The following is a 19,270-nucleotide window of genomic DNA, read 5'->3' on the forward strand; positions in this document are numbered from 1 at the left end:
GTACGAAGCATTGAAGTAAAAGGCTAAGCCCCGAGGATGACTGCATTTGACCAATGTGGGAAGCACACAATATATAGATAGTTGACCGCATTAAATATTTGGCAATCTAATCCTTGCAGAACACCTCTTAACACTCAATTTAAACTTAAATAAAATAAAAATGCAGGAAACTGTTTAACTCTTAAATGAATAACTTTTAATTATGTGAATTGTCTTCTCATACTAATTAAAGAGCTTCAATATAAATTGACTCTTAAGCATGTCTTTGCTTTGTAAACCTGTTTTCCACTTCCACTTACCATATGTTTCTTAACTACTGCCATCATGGTCAACCCTCCCAGATACATCTTCATGTCACAAATATCTGTTCAATCTCATGGCTTTTTCCGATATTGATATATCAGGGTTTCAATACATATTTGCCAGGAATGAGTTGAATGAAAAGACTGAGAGTGAAATGTTTCAAATTGAGAAAGGAGAATATGAGGCTTATATGAGAAAGAAGAGATAATGACATTTTTAGTTTTACACTCTATTTTACCAGCTGTTTACAGAATTAATGAGACACTAGTCTTATCAGGACTCTTATGAGCCTTTAACAAAGAAATGTATTTTTAGATTTCCTTTCCCTTACAAAGCAGCAAAGGTTTCATGTGGTGCTGTGGCTTAGTTGGTTAAAGCGCCTGTCTAGTAAACAGGAGATCCTGAGTTCAAATCTCAGCAGTGCCTTTATTTGCCTACATTTCTATCTCATCATTTGATAATTACTGTATTGCATCAGAAATAAGACTGTTGCACCCATGACTCTGCTTCAACATAACGCTCTTGATTGCAGTGCGTTAAGTATTTCCAGAAAAAATGGCTTCATGTTTCTTAAGCAAGCTTTGAGATAAATGCTAATTTTGCTTTTATCATTTTCAGTCAGAGTTCTCCATTTGACTATATTCTATTTGCCATTCCAATATCAGCTGTTTTTTTTGCTGTACGAAGCATTGAAGTAAAAGGCTAAGCCCCGAGGATGACTGCATTTGACCAATGTGGGAAGCACACAATATATAGATAGTTGACCGCATTAAATATTTGGCAATCTAATCCTTGCAGAACACCTCTTAACACTCAATTTAAACTTAAATAAAATAAAAATGCAGGAAACTGTTTAACTCTTAAATGAATAACTTTTAATTATGTGAATTGTCTTCTCATACTAATTAAAGAGCTTCAATATAAATTGACTCATAAGCATGTCTTTGCTTTGTAAACCTGTTTTCCACTTCCACTTACCATATGTTTCTTAACTACTGCCATCATGGTCAACCCTCCCAGATACATCTTCATGTCACAAATATCTGTTCAATCTCATGGTTTTTTCCGATATTAATATATCAGGGTTTCAATACATATTTGCCAGGAATGAGTTGAATGAAAAGACTGAGAGTGAAATGTTTCAAATTGAGAAAGGAGAATATGAGGCTTATATGAGAAAGAAGAGATAATGACATTTTTAGTTTTACACTCTATTTTACCAGCTGTTTACAGAATTAATGAGACACTAGTCTTATCAGGACTCTTATGAGCCTTTAACAAAGAAATGTATTTTTAGATTTCCTTTCCCTTACAAAGCAGCAAAGGTTTCATGTGGTGCTGTGGCTTAGTTGGTTAAAGCGCCTGTCTAGTAAACAGGAGATCCTGAGTTCAAATCTCAGCAGTGCCTTTATTTGCCTACATTTCTATCTCATCATTTGATAATTACTGTATTGCATCAGAAATAAGACTGTTGCACCCATGACTCTGCTTCAACATAACGCTCTTGATTGCAGTGCGTTAAGTATTTCCAGAAAAAATGGCTTCATGTTTCTTAAGCAAGCTTTGAGATAAATGCTAATTTTGCTTTTATCATTTTCAGTCAGAGTTCTCCATTTGACTATATTCTATTTGCCATTCCAATATCAGCTGTTTTTTTTGCTGTACGAAGCATTGAAGTAAAAGGCTAAGCCCCGAGGATGACTGCATTTGACCAATGTGGGAAGCACACAATATATAGATAGTTGACCGCATTAAATATTTGGCAATCTAATCCTTGCAGAACACCTCTTAACACTCAATTTAAACTTAAATAAAATAAAAATGCAGGAAACTGTTTAACTCTTAAATGAATAACTTTTAATTATGTGAATTGTCTTCTCATACTAATTAAAGAGCTTCAATATAAATTGACTCATAAGCATGTCTTTGCTTTGTAAACCTGTTTTCCACTTCCACTTACCATATGTTTCTTAACTACTGCCATCATGGTCAACCCTCCCAGATACATCTTCATGTCACAAATATCTGTTCAATCTCATGGCTTTTTCCGATATTGATATATCAGGGTTTCAATACATATTTGCCAGGAATGAGTTGAATGAAAAGACTGAGAGTGAAATGTTTCAAATTGAGAAAGGAGAATATGAGGCTTATATGAGAAAGAAGAGATAATGACATTTTTAGTTTTACACTCTATTTTACCAGCTGTTTACAGAATTAATGAGACACTAGTCTTATCAGGACTCTTATGAGACTTTAACAAAGAAATGTATTTTTAGATTTCCTTTCCTTTACAAAGCAGCAAAGGTTTCATGTGGTGCTGTGGCTTAGTTGGTTAAAGCGCCTGTCTAGTAAACAGGAGATCCTGAGTTCAAATCTCAGCAGTGCCTTTATTTGCCTACATTTCTATATCATCATTTGATAATTACTGTATTGCATCAGAAATAAGACTGTTGCACCCATGACTCTGCTTCAACATAACTCTCTTGATTGCAGTGCGTTAAGTATTTCCAGAAAAAATGGCTTCGTGTTTCTTAAGCAAGCTTTGAGATAAATGCTAATTTTGCTTTTATCATTTTCAGTCAGAGTTCTCCATTTGACTATATTATATTTGCCATTCCAACATCAGCTGTTTTTCTTGCTGTACGAAGCATTGAAGTAAAAGGCTAAGCCCCGAGGATGACTGCATTTGACCAATGTGGGAATCACACAATATATAGATAGTTGACCGCATTAAATATTTGGCAATCTAATCCTTGCAGAACACCTCTTAACACTCAATTTAAACTTAAATAAAATAAAAATGCAGGAAACTGTTTAACTCTTAAATGAATAACTTTTAATTATGTGAATTGTCTTCTCATACTAATTAAAGAACTTCAATATAAATTGACTCTTAAGCATGTCTTTGCATTGTAAACCTGTTTTCCACTTCCACTTACCATATGTTTCTTAACTACTGCCATCATGGTCAACCCTCCCAGATACATCTTCATGTCACAAATATCTGTTCAATCTCATGGTTTTTTCCGATATTAATATATCAGGGTTTCAATACATATTTGCCAGGAATGAGTTGAATGAAAAGACTGAGAGTGAAATGTTTCAAATTGAGAAAGGAGAATATGAGGCTTATATGAGAAAGAAGAGATAATGACATTTTTAGTTTTACACTCTATTTTACCAGCTGTTTACAGAATTAATGAGACACTAGTCTTATCAGGACTCTTATGAGCCTTTAACAAAGAAATGTATTTTTAGATTTCCTTTCCCTTACAAAGCAGCAAAGGTTTCATGTGGTGCTGTGGCTTAGTTGGTTAAAGCACCTGTCTAGTAAACAGGAGATCCTGAGTTCAAATCTCAGCAGTGCCTTTATTTGCCTACATTTCTATCTCATCATTTGATAATTACTGTATTGCATCAGAAATAAGACTGTTGCACCCATGACTCTGCTTCAACATAACGCTCTTGATTGCAGTGCGTTAAGTATTTCCAGAAAAAATGGCTTCATGTTTCTTAAGCAAGCTTTGAGATAAATGCTAATTTTGCTTTTATCATTTTCAGTCAGAGTTCTCCATTTGACTATATTCTATTTGCCATTCCAATATCAGCTGTTTTTTTTGCTGTACGAAGCATTGAAGTAAAAGGCTAAGCCCCGAGGATGACTGCATTTGACCAATGTGGGAAGCACACAATATATAGATAGTTGACCGCATTAAATATTTGGCAATCTAATCCTTGCAGAACACCTCTTAACACTCAATTTAAACTTAAATAAAATAAAAATGCAGGAAACTGTTTAACTCTTAAATGAATAACTTTTAATTATGTGAATTGTCTTCTCATACTAATTAAAGAGCTTCAATATAAATTGACTCTTAAGCATGTCTTTGCTTTGTAAACCTGTTTTCCACTTCCACTTACCATATGTTTCTTAACTACTGCCATCATGGTCAACCCTCCCAGATACATCTTCATGTCACAAATATCTGTTCAATCTCATGGCTTTTTCCGATATTGATATATCAGGGTTTCAATACATATTTGCCAGGAATGAGTTGAATGAAAAGACTGAGAGTGAAATGTTTCAAATTGAGAAAGGAGAATATGAGGCTTATATGAGAAAGAAGAGATAATGACATTTTTAGTTTTACACTCTATTTTACCAGCTGTTTACAGAATTAATGAGACACTAGTCTTATCAGGACTCTTATGAGCCTTTAACAAAGAAATGTATTTTTAGATTTCCTTTCCCTTACAAAGCAGCAAAGGTTTCATGTGGTGCTGTGGCTTAGTTGGTTAAAGCGCCTGTCTAGTAAACAGGAGATCCTGAGTTCAAATCTCAGCAGTGCCTTTATTTGCCTACATTTCTATCTCATCATTTGATAATTACTGTATTGCATCAGAAATAAGACTGTTGCACCCATGACTCTGCTTCAACATAACGCTCTTGATTGCAGTGCGTTAAGTATTTCCAGAAAAAATGGCTTCATGTTTCTTAAGCAAGCTTTGAGATAAATGCTAATTTTGCTTTTATCATTTTCAGTCAGAGTTCTCCATTTGACTATATTCTATTTGCCATTCCAATATCAGCTGTTTTTTTTGCTGTACGAAGCATTGAAGTAAAAGGCTAAGCCCCGAGGATGACTGCATTTGACCAATGTGGGAAGCACACAATATATAGATAGTTGACCGCATTAAATATTTGGCAATCTAATCCTTGCAGAACACCTCTTAACACTCAATTTAAACTTAAATAAAATAAAAATGCAGGAAACTGTTTAACTCTTAAATGAATAACTTTTAATTATGTGAATTGTCTTCTCATACTAATTAAAGAGCTTCAATATAAATTGACTCATAAGCATGTCTTTGCTTTGTAAACCTGTTTTCCACTTCCACTTACCATATGTTTCTTAACTACTGCCATCATGGTCAACCCTCCCAGATACATCTTCATGTCACAAATATCTGTTCAATCTCATGGCTTTTTCCGATATTGATATATCAGGGTTTCAATACATATTTGCCAGGAATGAGTTGAATGAAAAGACTGAGAGTGAAATGTTTCAAATTGAGAAAGGAGAATATGAGGCTTATATGAGAAAGAAGAGATAATGACATTTTTAGTTTTACACTCTATTTTACCAGCTGTTTACAGAATTAATGAGACACTAGTCTTATCAGGACTCTTATCAGCCTTTAACAAAGAAATGTATTTTTAGATTTCCTTTCCCTTACAAAGCAGCAAAGGTTTCATGTGGTGCTGTGGCTTAGTTGGTTAAAGCGCCTGTCTAGTAAACAGGAGATCCTGAGTTCAAATCTCAGCAGTGCCTTTATTTGCCTACATTTCTATCTCATCATTTGATAATTACTGTATTGCATCAGAAATAAGACTGTTGCACCCATGACTCTGCTTCAACATAACGCTCTTGATTGCAGTGCGTTAAGTATTTCCAGAAAAAATGGCTTCATGTTTCTTAAGCAAGCTTTGAGATAAATGCTAATTTTGCTTTTATCATTTTCAGTCAGAGTTCTCCATTTGACTATATTCTATTTGCCATTCCAATATCAGCTGTTTTTTTTGCTGTACGAAGCATTGAAGTAAAAGGCTAAGCCCCGAGGATGACTGCATTTGACCAATGTGGGAAGCACACAATATATAGATAGTTGACCGCATTAAATATTTGGCAATCTAATCCTTGCAGAACACCTCTTAACACTCAATTTAAACTTAAATAAAATAAAAATGCAGGAAACTATTTAACTCTTAAATGAATAACTTTTAATTATGTGAATTGTCTTCTCATACTAATTAAAGAGCTTCAATATAAATTGACTCATAAGCATGTCTTTGCTTTGTAAACCTGTTTTCCACTTCCACTTACCATATGTTTCTTAACTACTGCCATCATGGTCAACCCTCCCAGATACATCTTCATGTCACAAATATCTGTTCAATCTCATGGCTTTTTCCGATATTGATATATCAGGGTTTCAATACATATTTGCCAGGAATGAGTTGAATGAAAAGACTGAGAGTGAAATGTTTCAAATTGAGAAAGGAGAATATGAGGCTTATATGAGAAAGAAGAGATAATGACATTTTTAGTTTTACACTCTATTTTACCAGCTGTTTACAGAATTAATGAGACACTAGTCTTATCAGGACTCTTATGAGCCTTTAACAAAGAAATGTATTTTTAGATTTCCTTTCCCTTACAAAGCAGCAAAGGTTTCATGTGGTGCTGTGGCTTAGTTGGTTAAAGCGCCTGTCTAGTAAACAGGAGATCCTGAGTTCAAATCTCAGCAGTGCCTTTATTTGCCTACATTTCTATCTCATCATTTGATAATTACTGTATTGCATCAGAAATAAGACTGTTGCACCCATGACTCTGCTTCAACATAACGCTCTTGATTGCAGTGCGTTAAGTATTTCCAGAAAAAATGGCTTCATGTTTCTTAAGCAAGCTTAGAGATAAATGCTAATTTTGCTTTTATCATTTTCAGTCAGAGTTCTCCATTTGACTATATTCTATTTGCCATTCCAATATCAGCTGTTTTTTTTGCTGTACGAAGCATTGAAGTAAAAGGCTAAGCCCCGAGGATGACTGCATTTGACCAATGTGGGAAGCACACAATATATAGATAGTTGACCGTATTAAATATTTGGCAATCTAATCCTTGCAGAACACCTCTTAACACTCAATTTAAACTTAAATAAAATAAAAATGCAGGAAACTGTTTAACTCTTAAATGAATAACTTTTAATTATGTGAATTGTCTTCTCATACTAATTAAAGAGCTTCAATATAAATTGACTCTTAAGCATGTCTTTGCTTTGTAAACCTGTTTTCCACTTCCACTTACCATATGTTTCTTAACTACTGCCATCATGGTCAACCCTCCCAGATACATCTTCATGTCACAAATATCTGTTCAATCTCATGGTTTTTTCCGATATTAATATATCAGGGTTTCAATACATATTTGCCAGGAATGAGTTGAATGAAAAGACTGAGAGTGAAATGTTTCAAATTGAGAAAGGAGAATATGAGGCTTATATGAGAAAGAAGAGATAATGACATTTTTAGTTTTACACTCTATTTTACCAGCTGTTTACAGAATTAATGAGACACTAGTCTTATCAGGACTCTTATGAGCCTTTAACAAAGAAATGTATTTTTAGATTTCCTTTCCCTTACAAAGCAGCAAAGGTTTCATGTGGTGCTGTGGCTTAGTTGGTTAAAGCGCCTGTCTAGTAAACAGGAGATCCTGAGTTCAAATCTCAGCAGTGCCTTTATTTGCCTACATTTCTATCTCATCATTTGATAATTACTGTATTGCATCAGAAATAAGACTGTTGCACCCATGACTCTGCTTCAACATAACGCTCTTGATTGCAGTGTGTTAAGTATTTCCAGAAAAAATGGCTTCATGTTTCTTAAGCAAGCTTTGAGATAAATGCTAATTTTGCTTTTATCATTTTCAGTCAGAGTTCTCCATTTGACTATATTCTATTTGCCATTCCAATATCAGCTGTTTTTTTTGCTGTACGAAGCATTGAAGTAAAAGGCTAAGCCCCGAGGATGACTGCATTTGACCAATGTGGGAAGCACACAATATATAGATAGTTGACCGCATTAAATATTTGGCAATCTAATCCTTGCAGAACACCTCTTAACACTCAATTTAAACTTAAATAAAATAAAAATGCAGGAAACTGTTTAACTCTTAAATGAATAACTTTTAATTATGTGAATTGTCTTCTCATACTAATTAAAGAGCTTCAATATAAATTGACTCATAAGCATGTCTTTGCTTTGTAAACCTGTTTTCCACTTCCACTTACCATATGTTTCTTAACTACTGCCATCATGGTCAACCCTCCCAGATACATCTTCATGTCACAAATATCTGTTCAATCTCATGGCTTTTTCCGATATTGATATATCAGGGTTTCAATACATATTTGCCAGGAATGAGTTGAATGAAAAGACTGAGAGTGAAATGTTTCAAATTGAGAAAGGAGAATATGAGGCTTATATGAGAAAGAAGAGATAATGACATTTTTAGTTTTACACTCTATTTTACCAGCTGTTTACAGAATTAATGAGACACTAGTCTTATCAGGACTCTTATGAGACTTTAACAAAGAAATGTATTTTTAGATTTCCTTTCCCTTACAAAGCAGCAAAGGTTTCATGTGGTGCTGTGGCTTAGTTGGTTAAAGCGCCTGTCTAGTAAACAGGAGATCCTGAGTTCAAATCTCAGCAGTGCCTTTATTTGCCTACATTTCTATCTCATCATTTGATAATTACTGTATTGCATCAGAAATAAGACTGTTGCACCCATGACTCTGCTTCAACATAACTCTCTTGATTGCAGTGCGTTAAGTATTTCCAGAAAAAATGGCTTCGTGTTTCTTAAACAAGCTTTGAGATAAATGCTAATTTTGCTTTTATCATTTTCAGTCAGAGTTCTCCATTTGACTATATTATATTTGCCATTCCAACATCAGCTGTTTTTCTTGCTGTACGAAGCATTGAAGTAAAAGGCTAAGCCCCGAGGATGACTGCATTTGACCAATGTGGGAATCACACAATATATAGATAGTTGACCGCATTAAATATTTGGCAATCTAATCCTTGCAGAACACCTCTTAACACTCAATTTAAACTTAAATAAAATAAAAATGCAGGAAACTGTTTAACTCTTAAATGAATAACTTTTAATTATGTGAATTGTCTTCTCATACTAATTAAAGAGCTTCAATATAAATTAACTCTTAAGCATGTCTTTGCTTTGTAAACCTGTTTTCCACTTCCACTTACCATATGTTTCTTAACTACTGCCATCATGGTCAACCCTCCCAGATACATCTTCATGTCACAAATATCTGTTCAATCTCATGGCTTTTTCCGATATTGATATATCAGGGTTTCAATACATATTTGCCAGGAATGAGTTGAATGAAAAGACTGAGAGTGAAATGTTTCAAATTGAGAAAGGAGAATATGAGGCTTATATGAGAAAGAAGAGATAATGACATTTTTAGTTTTACACTCTATTTTACCAGCTGTTTACAGAATTAATGAGACACTAGTCTTATCAGGACTCTTATGAGCCTTTAACAAAGAAATGTATTTTTAGATTTCCTTTCCCTTACAAAGCAGCAAAGGTTTCATGTGGTGCTGTGGCTTAGTTGGTTAAAGCGCCTGTCTAGTAAACAGGAGATCCTGAGTTCAAATCTCAGCAGTGCCTTTATTTGCCTACATTTCTATCTCATCATTTGATAATTACTGTATTGCATCAGAAATAAGACTGTTGCACCCATGACTCTGCTTCAACATAACGCTCTTGATTGCAGTGCGTTAAGTATTTCCAGAAAAAATGGCTTCATGTTTCTTAAGCAAGCTTTGAGATAAATGCTAATTTTGCTTTTATCATTTTCAGTCAGAGTTCTCCATTTGACTATATTCTATTTGCCATTCCAATATCGGCTGTTTTTTTTGCTGTACGAAGCATTGAAGTAAAAGGCTAAGCCCCGAGGATGACTGCATTTGACCAATGTGGGAAGCACACAATATATAGATAGTTGACCGCATTAAATATTTGGCAATCTAATCCTTGCAGAACACCTCTTAACACTCAATTTAAACTTAAATAAAATAAAAATGCAGGAAACTGTTTAACTCTTAAATGAATAACTTTTAATTATGTGAATTGTCTTCTCATACTAATTAAAGAGCTTCAATATAAATTGACTCTTAAGCATGTCTTTGCTTTGTAAACCTGTTTTCCACTTCCACTTACCATATGTTTCTTAACTACTGCCATCATGGTCAACCCTCCCAGATACATCTTCATGTCACAAATATCTGTTCAATCTCATGGTTTTTTCCGATATTAATATATCAGGGTTTCAATACATATTTGCCAGGAATGAGTTGAATGAAAAGACTGAGAGTGAAATGTTTCAAATTGAGAAAGGAGAATATGAGGCTTATATGAGAAAGAAGAGATAATGACATTTTTAGTTTTACACTCTATTTTACCAGCTGTTTACAGAATTAATGAGACACTAGTCTTATCAGGACTCTTATGAGCCTTTAACAAAGAAATGTATTTTTAGATTTCCTTTCCCTTACAAAGCAGCAAAGGTTTCATGTGGTGCTGTGGCTTAGTTGGTTAAAGCGCCTGTCTAGTAAACAGGAGATCCTGAGTTCAAATCTCAGCAGTGCCTTTATTTGCCTACATTTCTATCTCATCATTTGATAATTACTGTATTGCATCAGAAATAAGACTGTTGCACCCATGACTCTGCTTCAACATAACGCTCTTGATTGCAGTGCGTTAAGTATTTCCAGAAAAAATGGCTTCATGTTTCTTAAGCAAGCTTTGAGATAAATGCTAATTTTGCTTTTATCATTTTCAGTCAGAGTTCTCCATTTGACTATATTCTATTTGCCATTCCAATATCAGCTGTTTTTTTTGCTGTACGAAGCATTGAAGTAAAAGGCTAAGCCCCGAGGATGACTGCATTTGACCAATGTGGGAAGCACACAATATATAGATAGTTGACCGCATTAAATATTTGGCAATCTAATCCTTGCAGAACACCTCTTAACACTCAATTTAAACTTAAATAAAATAAAAATGCAGGAAACTGTTTAACTCTTAAATGAATAACTTTTAATTATGTGAATTGTCTTCTCATACTAATTAAAGAGCTTCAATATAAATTGACTCATAAGCATGTCTTTGCTTTGTAAACCTGTTTTCCACTTCCACTTACCATATGTTTCTTAACTACTGCCATCATGGTCAACCCTCCCAGATACATCTTCATGTCACAAATATCTGTTCAATCTCATGGCTTTTTCCGATATTGATATATCAGGGTTTCAATACATATTTGCCAGGAATGAGTTGAATGAAAAGACTGAGAGTGAAATGTTTCAAATTGAGAAAGGAGAATATGAGGCTTATATGAGAAAGAAGAGATAATGACATTTTTAGTTTTACACTCTATTTTACCAGCTGTTTACAGAATTAATGAGACACTAGTCTTATCAGGACTCTTATGAGCCTTTAACAAAGAAATGTATTTTTAGATTTCCTTTCCCTTACAAAGCAGCAAAGGTTTCATGTGGTGCTGTGGCTTAGTTGGTTAAAGCGCCTGTCTAGTAAACAGGAGATCCTGAGTTCAAATCTCAGCAGTGCCTTTATTTGCCTACATTTCTATTTCATCATTTGATAATTACTGTATTGCATCAGAAATAAGACTATTGCACCCATGACTCTGCTTCAACATAACGCTCTTGATTGCAGTGCGTTAAGTATTTCCAGAAAAAATGGCTTCATGTTTCTTAAGCAAGCTTTGAGATAAATGCTAATTTTGCTTTTATCATTTTCAGTCAGAGTTCTCCATTTGACTATATTCTATTTGCCATTCCAATATCAGCTGTTTTTTTTGCTGTACGAAGCATTGAAGTAAAAGGCTAAGCCCCGAGGATGACTGCATTTGACCAATGTGGGAAGCACACAATATATAGATAGTTGACCGCATTAAATATTTGGCAATCTAATCCTTGCAGAACACCTCTTAAAACTCAATTTAAACTTAAATAAAATAAAAATGCAGGAAACTGTCTAACTCTTAAATGAATAACTTTTAATTATGTGAATTGTCTTCTCATACTTATTAAAGAGCTTCAATATAAATTGACTCTTAAGCATGTCTTTGCTTTGTAAACCTGTTTTCCACTTCCACTTACCATATGTTTCTTAACTACTGCCATCATGGTCAACCCTCCCAGATACATCTTCATGTCACAAATATCTGTTCAATCTCATGGCTTTTTCCGATATTGATATATCAAGGTTTCAATACATATTTGCCAGGAATGAGTTGAATGAAAAGACTGATAGTGAAATGTTTCAAATTGAGAAAGGAGAATATGAGGCTTATATGAGAAAGAAGAGATAATGACATTTTTAGTTTTACACTCTATTTTACCAGCTGTTTACAGAATTAATGAGACACTAGTCTTATCAGGACTCTTATGAGCCTTTAACAAAGCAATGTATTTTTAGATTTCCTTTCCCTTACAAAGCAGCAAAGGTTTCATGTGGTGCTGTGGCTTAGTTGGTTAAAGCGCCTGTCTAGTAAACAGGAGATCCTGAGTTCAAATCTCAGCAGTGCCTTTATTTGCCTACATTTCTATCTCATCATTTGATAATTACTGTATTGCATCAGAAATAAGACTGTTGCACCCATGACTCTGCTTCAACATAACACTCTTGATTGCAGTGCGTTAAGTATTTCCAGAAAAAATGGCTTCATGTTTCTTAAGCAAGCTTTGAGATAAATGCTAATTTTGCTTTTATCATTTTCAGTCAGAGTTCTCCATTTGACTATATTCTATTTGCCATTCCAATATCGGCTGTTTTTTTTGCTGTACGAAGCATTGAAGTAAAAGGCTAAGCCCCGAGGATGACTGCATTTGACCAATGTGGGAAGCACACAATATATAGATAGTTGACCGCATTAAATATTTGGCAATCTAATCCTTGCAGAACACCTCTTAACACTCAATTTAAACTTAAATAAAATAAAAATGCAGGAAACTGTTTAACTCTTAAATGAATAACTTTTAATTATGTGAATTGTCTTCTCATACTAATTAAAGAGCTTCAATATAAATTGACTCTTAAGCATGTCTTTGCTTTGTAAACCTGTTTTCCACTTCCACTTACCATATGTTTCTTAACTACTGCCATCATGGTCAACCCTCCCAGATACATCTTCATGTCACAAATATCTGTTCAATCTCATGGTTTTTTCCGATATTAATATATCAGGGTTTCAATACATATTTGCCAGGAATGAGTTGAATGAAAAGACTGATAGTGAAATGTTTCAAATTGAGAAAGGAGAATATGAGGCTTATATGAGAAAGAAGAGATAATGACATTTTTAGTTTTACACTCTATTTTACCAGCTGTTTACAGAATTAATGAGACACTAGTCTTATCAGGACTCTTATGAGCCTTTAACAAAGCAATGTATTTTTAGATTTCCTTTCCCTTACAAAGCAGCAAAGGTTTCATGTGGTGCTGTGGCTTAGTTGGTTAAAGCGCCTGTCTAGTAAACAGGAGATCCTGAGTTCAAATCTCAGCAGTGCCTTTATTTGCCTACATTTCTATCTCATCATTTGATAATTACTGTATTGCATCAGAAATAAGACTGTTGCACCCATGACTCTGCTTCAACATAACACTCTTGATTGCAGTGCGTTAAGTATTTCCAGAAAAAATGGCTTCATGTTTCTTAAGCAAGCTTTGAGATAAATGCTAATTTTGCTTTTATCATTTTCAGTCAGAGTTCTCCATTTGACTATATTCTATTTGCCATTCCAATATCGGCTGTTTTTTTTGCTGTACGAAGCATTGAAGTAAAAGGCTAAGCCCCGAGGATGACTGCATTTGACCAATGTGGGAAGCACACAATATATAGATAGTTGACCGCATTAAATATTTGGCAATCTAATCCTTGCAGAACACCTCTTAACACTCAATTTAAACTTAAATAAAATAAAAATGCAGGAAACTGTTTAACTCTTAAATGAATAACTTTTAATTATGTGAATTGTCTTCTCATACTAATTAAAGAGCTTCAATATAAATTGACTCTTAAGCATGTCTTTGCTTTGTAAACCTGTTTTCCACTTCCACTTACCATATGTTTCTTAACTACTGCCATCATGGTCAACCCTCCCAGATACATCTTCATGTCACAAATATCTGTTCAATCTCATGGTTTTTTCCGATATTAATATATCAGGGTTTCAATACATATTTGCCAGGAATGAGTTGAATGAAAAGACTGAGAGTGAAATGTTTCAAATTGAGAAAGGAGAATATGAGGCTTATATGAGAAAGAAGAGATAATGACATTTTTAGTTTTACACTCTATTTTACCAGCTGTTTACAGAATTAATGAGACACTAGTCTTATCAGGACTCTTATGAGCCTTTAACAAAGAAATGTATTTTTAGATTTCCTTTCCCTTACAAAGCAGCAAAGGTTTCATGTGGTGCTGTGGCTTAGTTGGTTAAAGCGCCTGTCTAGTAAACAGGAGATCCTGAGTTCAAATCTCAGCAGTGCCTTTATTTGCCTACATTTCTATCTCATCATTTGATAATTACTGTATTGCATCAGAAATAAGACTGTTGCACCCATGACTCTGCTTCAACATAACGCTCTTGATTGCAGTGCGTTAAGTATTTCCAGAAAAAATGGCTTCATGTTTCTTAAGCAAGCTTTGAGATAAATGCTAATTTTGCTTTTATCATTTTCAGTCAGAGTTCTCCATTTGACTATATTCTATTTGCCATTCCAATATCGGCTGTTTTTTTTGCTGTACGAAGCATTGAAGTAAAAGGCTAAGCCCCGAGGATGACTGCATTTGACCAATGTGGGAAGCACACAATATATAGATAGTTGACCGCATTAAATATTTGGCAATCTAATCCTTGCAGAACACCTCTTAACACTCAATTTAAACTTAAATAAAATAAAAATGCAGGAAACTGTTTAACTCTTAAATGAATAACTTTTAATTATGTGAATTGTCTTCTCATACTAATTAAAGAGCTTCAATATAAATTGACTCTTAAGCATGTCTTTGCTTTGTAAACCTGTTTTCCACTTCCACTTACCATATGTTTCTTAACTACTGCCATCATGGTCAACCCTCCCAGATACATCTTCATGTCACAAATATCTGTTCAATCTCATGGTTTTTTCCGATATTAATATATCAGGGTTTCAATACATATTTGCCAGGAATGAGTTGAATGAAAAGACTGAGAGTGAAATGTTTCAAATTGAGAAAGGAGAATATGAGGCTTATATGAGAAAGAAGAGATAATGACATTTTTAGTTTTACACTCTATTTTACCAGCTGTTTACAGAATTAATGAGACACTAGTCTTATCAGGACTCTTATGAGCCTTTAACAAAGAAATGTATTTTTAGATTTCCTTTCCCTTACAAAGCAGCAAAGGTTTCATGTGGTGCTGTGGCTTAGTTGGTTAAAGCGCCTGTCTAGTAAACAGGAGATCCTGAGTTCAAATCTCAGCAGTGCCTTTATTTGCCTACATTTCTATCTCATCATTTGATAATTACTGTATTGCATCAGAAATAAGACTGTTGCACCCATGACTCTGCTTCAACATAATGCTCTTGATTGCAGTGCGTTAAGTATTTCCAGAAAAAATGGCTTCATGTTTCTTAAGCAAGCTTTGAGATAAATGCTAATTTTGCTTTTATCATTTTCAGTCAGAGTTCTCCATTTGACTATATTCTATTTGCCATTCCAATATCAGCTGTTTTTTTTGCTGTACGAAGCATTGAAGTAAAAGGCTAAGCCCCGAGGATGACTGCATTTGACCAATGTGGGAAGCACACAATATATAGATAGTTGACCGCATTAAATATTTGGCAATCTAATCCTTGCAGAACACCTCTTAACACTCAATTTAAACTTAAATAAAATAAAAATGCAGGAAACTGTTTAACTCTTAAATGAATAACTTTTAATTATGTGAATTGTCTTCTCATACTAATTAAAGAGCTTCAATATAAATTGACTCATAAGCATGTCTTTGCTTTGTAAACCTGTTTTCCACTTCCACTTACCATATGTTTCTTAACTACTGCCATCATGGTCAACCTTCCCAGATACATCTTCATGTCACAAATATCTGTTCAATCTCATGGCTTTTTCCGATATTGATATATCAGGGTTTCAATACATATTTGCCAGGAATGAGTTGAATGAAAAGACTGAGAGTGAAATGTTTCAAATTGAGAAAGGAGAATATGAGGCTTATATGAGAAAGAAGAGATAATGACATTTTTAGTTTTACACTCTATTTTACCAGCTGTTTACAGAATTAATGAGACACTAGTCTTATCAGGACTCTTATGAGCCTTTAACAAAGAAATGTATTTTTAGATTTCCTTTCCCTTACAAAGCAGCAAAGGTTTCATGTGGTGCTGTGGCTTAGTTGGTTAAAGCGCCTGTCTAGTAAACAGGAGATCCTGAGTTCAAATCTCAGCAGTGCCTTTATTTGCCTACATTTCTATCTCATCATTTGATAATTACTGTATTGCATCAGAAATAAGACTATTGCACCCATGACTCTGCTTCAACATAACGCTCTTGATTGCAGTGCGTTAAGTATTTCCAGAAAAAATGGCTTCATGTTTCTTAAGCAAGCTTTGAGATAAATGCTAATTTTGCTTTTATCATTTTCAGTCAGAGTTCTCCATTTGACTATATTCTATTTGCCATTCCAATATCAGCTGTTTTTTTTGCTGTACGAAGCATTGAAGTAAAAGGCTAAGCCCCGAGGATGACTGCATTTGACCAATGTGGGAAGCACACAATATATAGATAGTTGACCGCATTAAATATTTGGCAATCTAATCCTTGCAGAACACCTCTTAAAACTCAATTTAAACTTAAATAAAATAAAAATGCAGGAAACTGTTTAACTCTTAAATGAATAACTTTTAATTATGTGAATTGTCTTCTCATACTTATTAAAGAGCTTCAATATAAATTGACTCTTAAGCATGTCTTTGCTTTGTAAACCTGTTTTCCACTTCCACTTACCATATGTTTCTTAACTACTGCCATCATGGTCAACCCTCCCAGATACATCTTCATGTCACAAATATCTGTTCAATCTCATGGCTTTTTCCGATATTGATATATCAAGGTTTCAATACATATTTGCCAGGAATGAGTTGAATGAAAAGACTGATAGTGAAATGTTTCAAATTGAGAAAGGAGAATATGAGGCTTATATGAGAAAGAAGAGATAATGACATTTTTAGTTTTACACTCTATTTTACCAGCTGTTTACAGAATTAATGAGACACTAGTCTTATCAGGACTCTTATGAGCCTTTAACAAAGCAATGTATTTTTAGATTTCCTTTCCCTTACAAAGCAGCAAAGGTTTCATGTGGTGCTGTGGCTTAGTTGGTTAAAGCGCCTGTCTAGTAAACAGGAGATCCTGAGTTCAAATCTCAGCAGTGCCTTTATTTGCCTACATTTCTATCTCATCATTTGATAATTACTGTATTGCATCAGAAATAAGACTATTGCACCCATGACTCTGCTTCAACATAACGCTCTTGATTGCAGTGCGTTAAGTATTTCCAGAAAAAATGGCTTCGTGTTTCTTAAGCAAGCTTTGAGATAAATGCTAATTTTGCTTTTATCATTTTCAGTCAGAGTTCTCCATTTGACTATATTCTATTTGCCATTCCAATATCAGCTGTTTTTTTTGCTGTACGAAGCATTGAAGTAAAAGGCTAAGCCCCGAGGATGACTGCATTTAACCAATGTGGGAAGCACACAATATATAGATAGTTGACCGCATTAAATATTTGGCAATCTAATCCTTGCAGAACACCTCTTAAAACTCAATTTAAACTTAAATAAAATAAAAATGCAGGAAACTGTTTAACTCTTAAATGAATAACTTTTAATTATGTGAATTGTCTTCTCATACTTATTAAAGAGCTTCAATATAAATTGACTCTTAAGCATGTCTTTGCTTTGTAAACCTGTTTTCCACTTCCACTTACCATATGTTTCTTAACTACTGCCATCATGGTCAACCCTCCCAGATACATCTTCATGTCACAAATATCTGTTCAATCTCATGGCTTTTTCCGATATTGATATATCAAGGTTTCAATACATATTTGCCAGGAATGAGTTGAATGAAAAGACTGATAGTGAAATGTTTCAAATTGAGAAAGGAGAATATGAGGCTTATATGAGAAAGAAGAGATAATGACATTTTTAGTTTTACACTCTATTTTACCAGCTGTTTACAGAATTAATGAGACACTAGTCTTATCAGGACTCTTATGAGCCTTTAACAAAGCAATGTATTTTTAGATTTCCTTTCCCTTACAAAGCAGCAAAGGTTTCATGTGGTGCTGTGGCTTAGTTGGTTAAAGCGCCTGTCTAGTAAACAGGAGATACTGAGTTCAAATCTCAGCAGTGCCTTTATTTGCCTACATTTCTATCTCATCATTTGATAATTACTGTATTGCATCAGAAATAAGACTATTGCACCCATGACTCTGCTTCAACATAACGCTCTTGATTGCAGTGCGTTAAGTATTTCCAGAAAAAATGGCTTCGTGTTTCTTAAGCAAGCTTTGAGATAAATGCTAATTTTGCTTTTATCATTTTCAGTCAGAGTTCTCCATTTGACTATATTCTATTTGCCATTCCAATATCAGCTGTTTTTTTTGCTGTACGAAGCATTGAAGTAAAAGGCTAAGCCCCGAGGATGACTGCATTTAACCAATGTGGGAAGCACACAATATATAGATAGTTGACCGCATTAAATATTTGGCAATCTAATCCTTGCAGAACACCTCTTAAAACTCAATTTAAACTTAAATAAAATAAAAATGCAGGAAACTGTTTAACTCTTAAATGAATAACTTTTAATTATGTGAATTGTCTTCTCATACTTATTAAAGAGCTTCAATATAAATTGACTCTTAAGCATGTCTTTGCTTTGTAAACCTGTTTTCCACTTCCACTTACCATATGTTTCTTAACTACTGCCATCATGGTCAACCCTCCCAGATACATCTTCATGTCACAAATATCTGTTCAATCTCATGGCTTTTTCCGATATTGATATATCAAGGTTTCAATACATATTTGCCAGGAATGAGTTGAATGAAAAGACTGATAGTGAAATGTTTCAAATTGAGAAAGGAGAATATGAGGCTTATATGAGAAAGAAGAGATAATGACATTTTTAGTTTTACACTCTATTTTACCAGCTGTTTACAGAATTAATGAGACACTAGTCTTATCAGGACTCTTATGAGCCTTTAACAAAGAAATGTAT

At 34.2% G+C, this 19,270-nt stretch overlaps 19 non-coding genes across 19 annotated transcripts; all 19 read left to right on the forward strand.

Annotated features, from left to right (window-relative positions):
* The first annotated feature begins 655 nt into the window (after positions 1 to 655).
* Positions 656 to 729, forward strand: TRNAT-AGU (transfer RNA threonine (anticodon AGU)). Its single transcript has one exon. It is a non-coding gene; the product is annotated as a tRNA-Thr (tRNA).
* A 908-nt stretch (positions 730 to 1,637) lies between these two features.
* On the forward strand, positions 1,638 to 1,711 carry TRNAT-AGU (transfer RNA threonine (anticodon AGU)). The gene has a single exon. It is a non-coding gene; the product is annotated as a tRNA-Thr (tRNA).
* A 908-nt stretch (positions 1,712 to 2,619) lies between these two features.
* TRNAT-AGU (transfer RNA threonine (anticodon AGU)) lies at positions 2,620 to 2,693 on the forward strand. The gene has a single exon. It is a non-coding gene; the product is annotated as a tRNA-Thr (tRNA).
* A 908-nt stretch (positions 2,694 to 3,601) lies between these two features.
* TRNAT-AGU (transfer RNA threonine (anticodon AGU)) lies at positions 3,602 to 3,675 on the forward strand. Its single transcript has one exon. It is a non-coding gene; the product is annotated as a tRNA-Thr (tRNA).
* Positions 3,676 to 4,583: 908 nt separating this feature from the next.
* Positions 4,584 to 4,657, forward strand: TRNAT-AGU (transfer RNA threonine (anticodon AGU)). The gene has a single exon. It is a non-coding gene; the product is annotated as a tRNA-Thr (tRNA).
* A 908-nt stretch (positions 4,658 to 5,565) lies between these two features.
* TRNAT-AGU (transfer RNA threonine (anticodon AGU)) lies at positions 5,566 to 5,639 on the forward strand. The gene has a single exon. It is a non-coding gene; the product is annotated as a tRNA-Thr (tRNA).
* A 908-nt stretch (positions 5,640 to 6,547) lies between these two features.
* TRNAT-AGU (transfer RNA threonine (anticodon AGU)) lies at positions 6,548 to 6,621 on the forward strand. The gene has a single exon. It is a non-coding gene; the product is annotated as a tRNA-Thr (tRNA).
* Positions 6,622 to 7,529: 908 nt separating this feature from the next.
* Positions 7,530 to 7,603, forward strand: TRNAT-AGU (transfer RNA threonine (anticodon AGU)). Its single transcript has one exon. It is a non-coding gene; the product is annotated as a tRNA-Thr (tRNA).
* Positions 7,604 to 8,511: 908 nt separating this feature from the next.
* On the forward strand, positions 8,512 to 8,585 carry TRNAT-AGU (transfer RNA threonine (anticodon AGU)). Its single transcript has one exon. It is a non-coding gene; the product is annotated as a tRNA-Thr (tRNA).
* Positions 8,586 to 9,493: 908 nt separating this feature from the next.
* TRNAT-AGU (transfer RNA threonine (anticodon AGU)) lies at positions 9,494 to 9,567 on the forward strand. Its single transcript has one exon. It is a non-coding gene; the product is annotated as a tRNA-Thr (tRNA).
* Positions 9,568 to 10,475: 908 nt separating this feature from the next.
* TRNAT-AGU (transfer RNA threonine (anticodon AGU)) lies at positions 10,476 to 10,549 on the forward strand. Its single transcript has one exon. It is a non-coding gene; the product is annotated as a tRNA-Thr (tRNA).
* A 908-nt stretch (positions 10,550 to 11,457) lies between these two features.
* TRNAT-AGU (transfer RNA threonine (anticodon AGU)) lies at positions 11,458 to 11,531 on the forward strand. The gene has a single exon. It is a non-coding gene; the product is annotated as a tRNA-Thr (tRNA).
* A 908-nt stretch (positions 11,532 to 12,439) lies between these two features.
* On the forward strand, positions 12,440 to 12,513 carry TRNAT-AGU (transfer RNA threonine (anticodon AGU)). Its single transcript has one exon. It is a non-coding gene; the product is annotated as a tRNA-Thr (tRNA).
* Positions 12,514 to 13,421: 908 nt separating this feature from the next.
* On the forward strand, positions 13,422 to 13,495 carry TRNAT-AGU (transfer RNA threonine (anticodon AGU)). Its single transcript has one exon. It is a non-coding gene; the product is annotated as a tRNA-Thr (tRNA).
* A 908-nt stretch (positions 13,496 to 14,403) lies between these two features.
* TRNAT-AGU (transfer RNA threonine (anticodon AGU)) lies at positions 14,404 to 14,477 on the forward strand. Its single transcript has one exon. It is a non-coding gene; the product is annotated as a tRNA-Thr (tRNA).
* Positions 14,478 to 15,385: 908 nt separating this feature from the next.
* Positions 15,386 to 15,459, forward strand: TRNAT-AGU (transfer RNA threonine (anticodon AGU)). The gene has a single exon. It is a non-coding gene; the product is annotated as a tRNA-Thr (tRNA).
* A 908-nt stretch (positions 15,460 to 16,367) lies between these two features.
* Positions 16,368 to 16,441, forward strand: TRNAT-AGU (transfer RNA threonine (anticodon AGU)). Its single transcript has one exon. It is a non-coding gene; the product is annotated as a tRNA-Thr (tRNA).
* A 908-nt stretch (positions 16,442 to 17,349) lies between these two features.
* On the forward strand, positions 17,350 to 17,423 carry TRNAT-AGU (transfer RNA threonine (anticodon AGU)). The gene has a single exon. It is a non-coding gene; the product is annotated as a tRNA-Thr (tRNA).
* Positions 17,424 to 18,331: 908 nt separating this feature from the next.
* Positions 18,332 to 18,405, forward strand: TRNAT-AGU (transfer RNA threonine (anticodon AGU)). Its single transcript has one exon. It is a non-coding gene; the product is annotated as a tRNA-Thr (tRNA).
* Positions 18,406 to 19,270: the final 865 nt, after the last annotated feature.

This window comes from Mixophyes fleayi, chromosome 10 (genome assembly GCF_038048845.1).
Source record: "Mixophyes fleayi isolate aMixFle1 chromosome 10, aMixFle1.hap1, whole genome shotgun sequence".
Lineage (NCBI taxonomy): Eukaryota > Metazoa > Chordata > Amphibia > Anura > Limnodynastidae > Mixophyes > Mixophyes fleayi.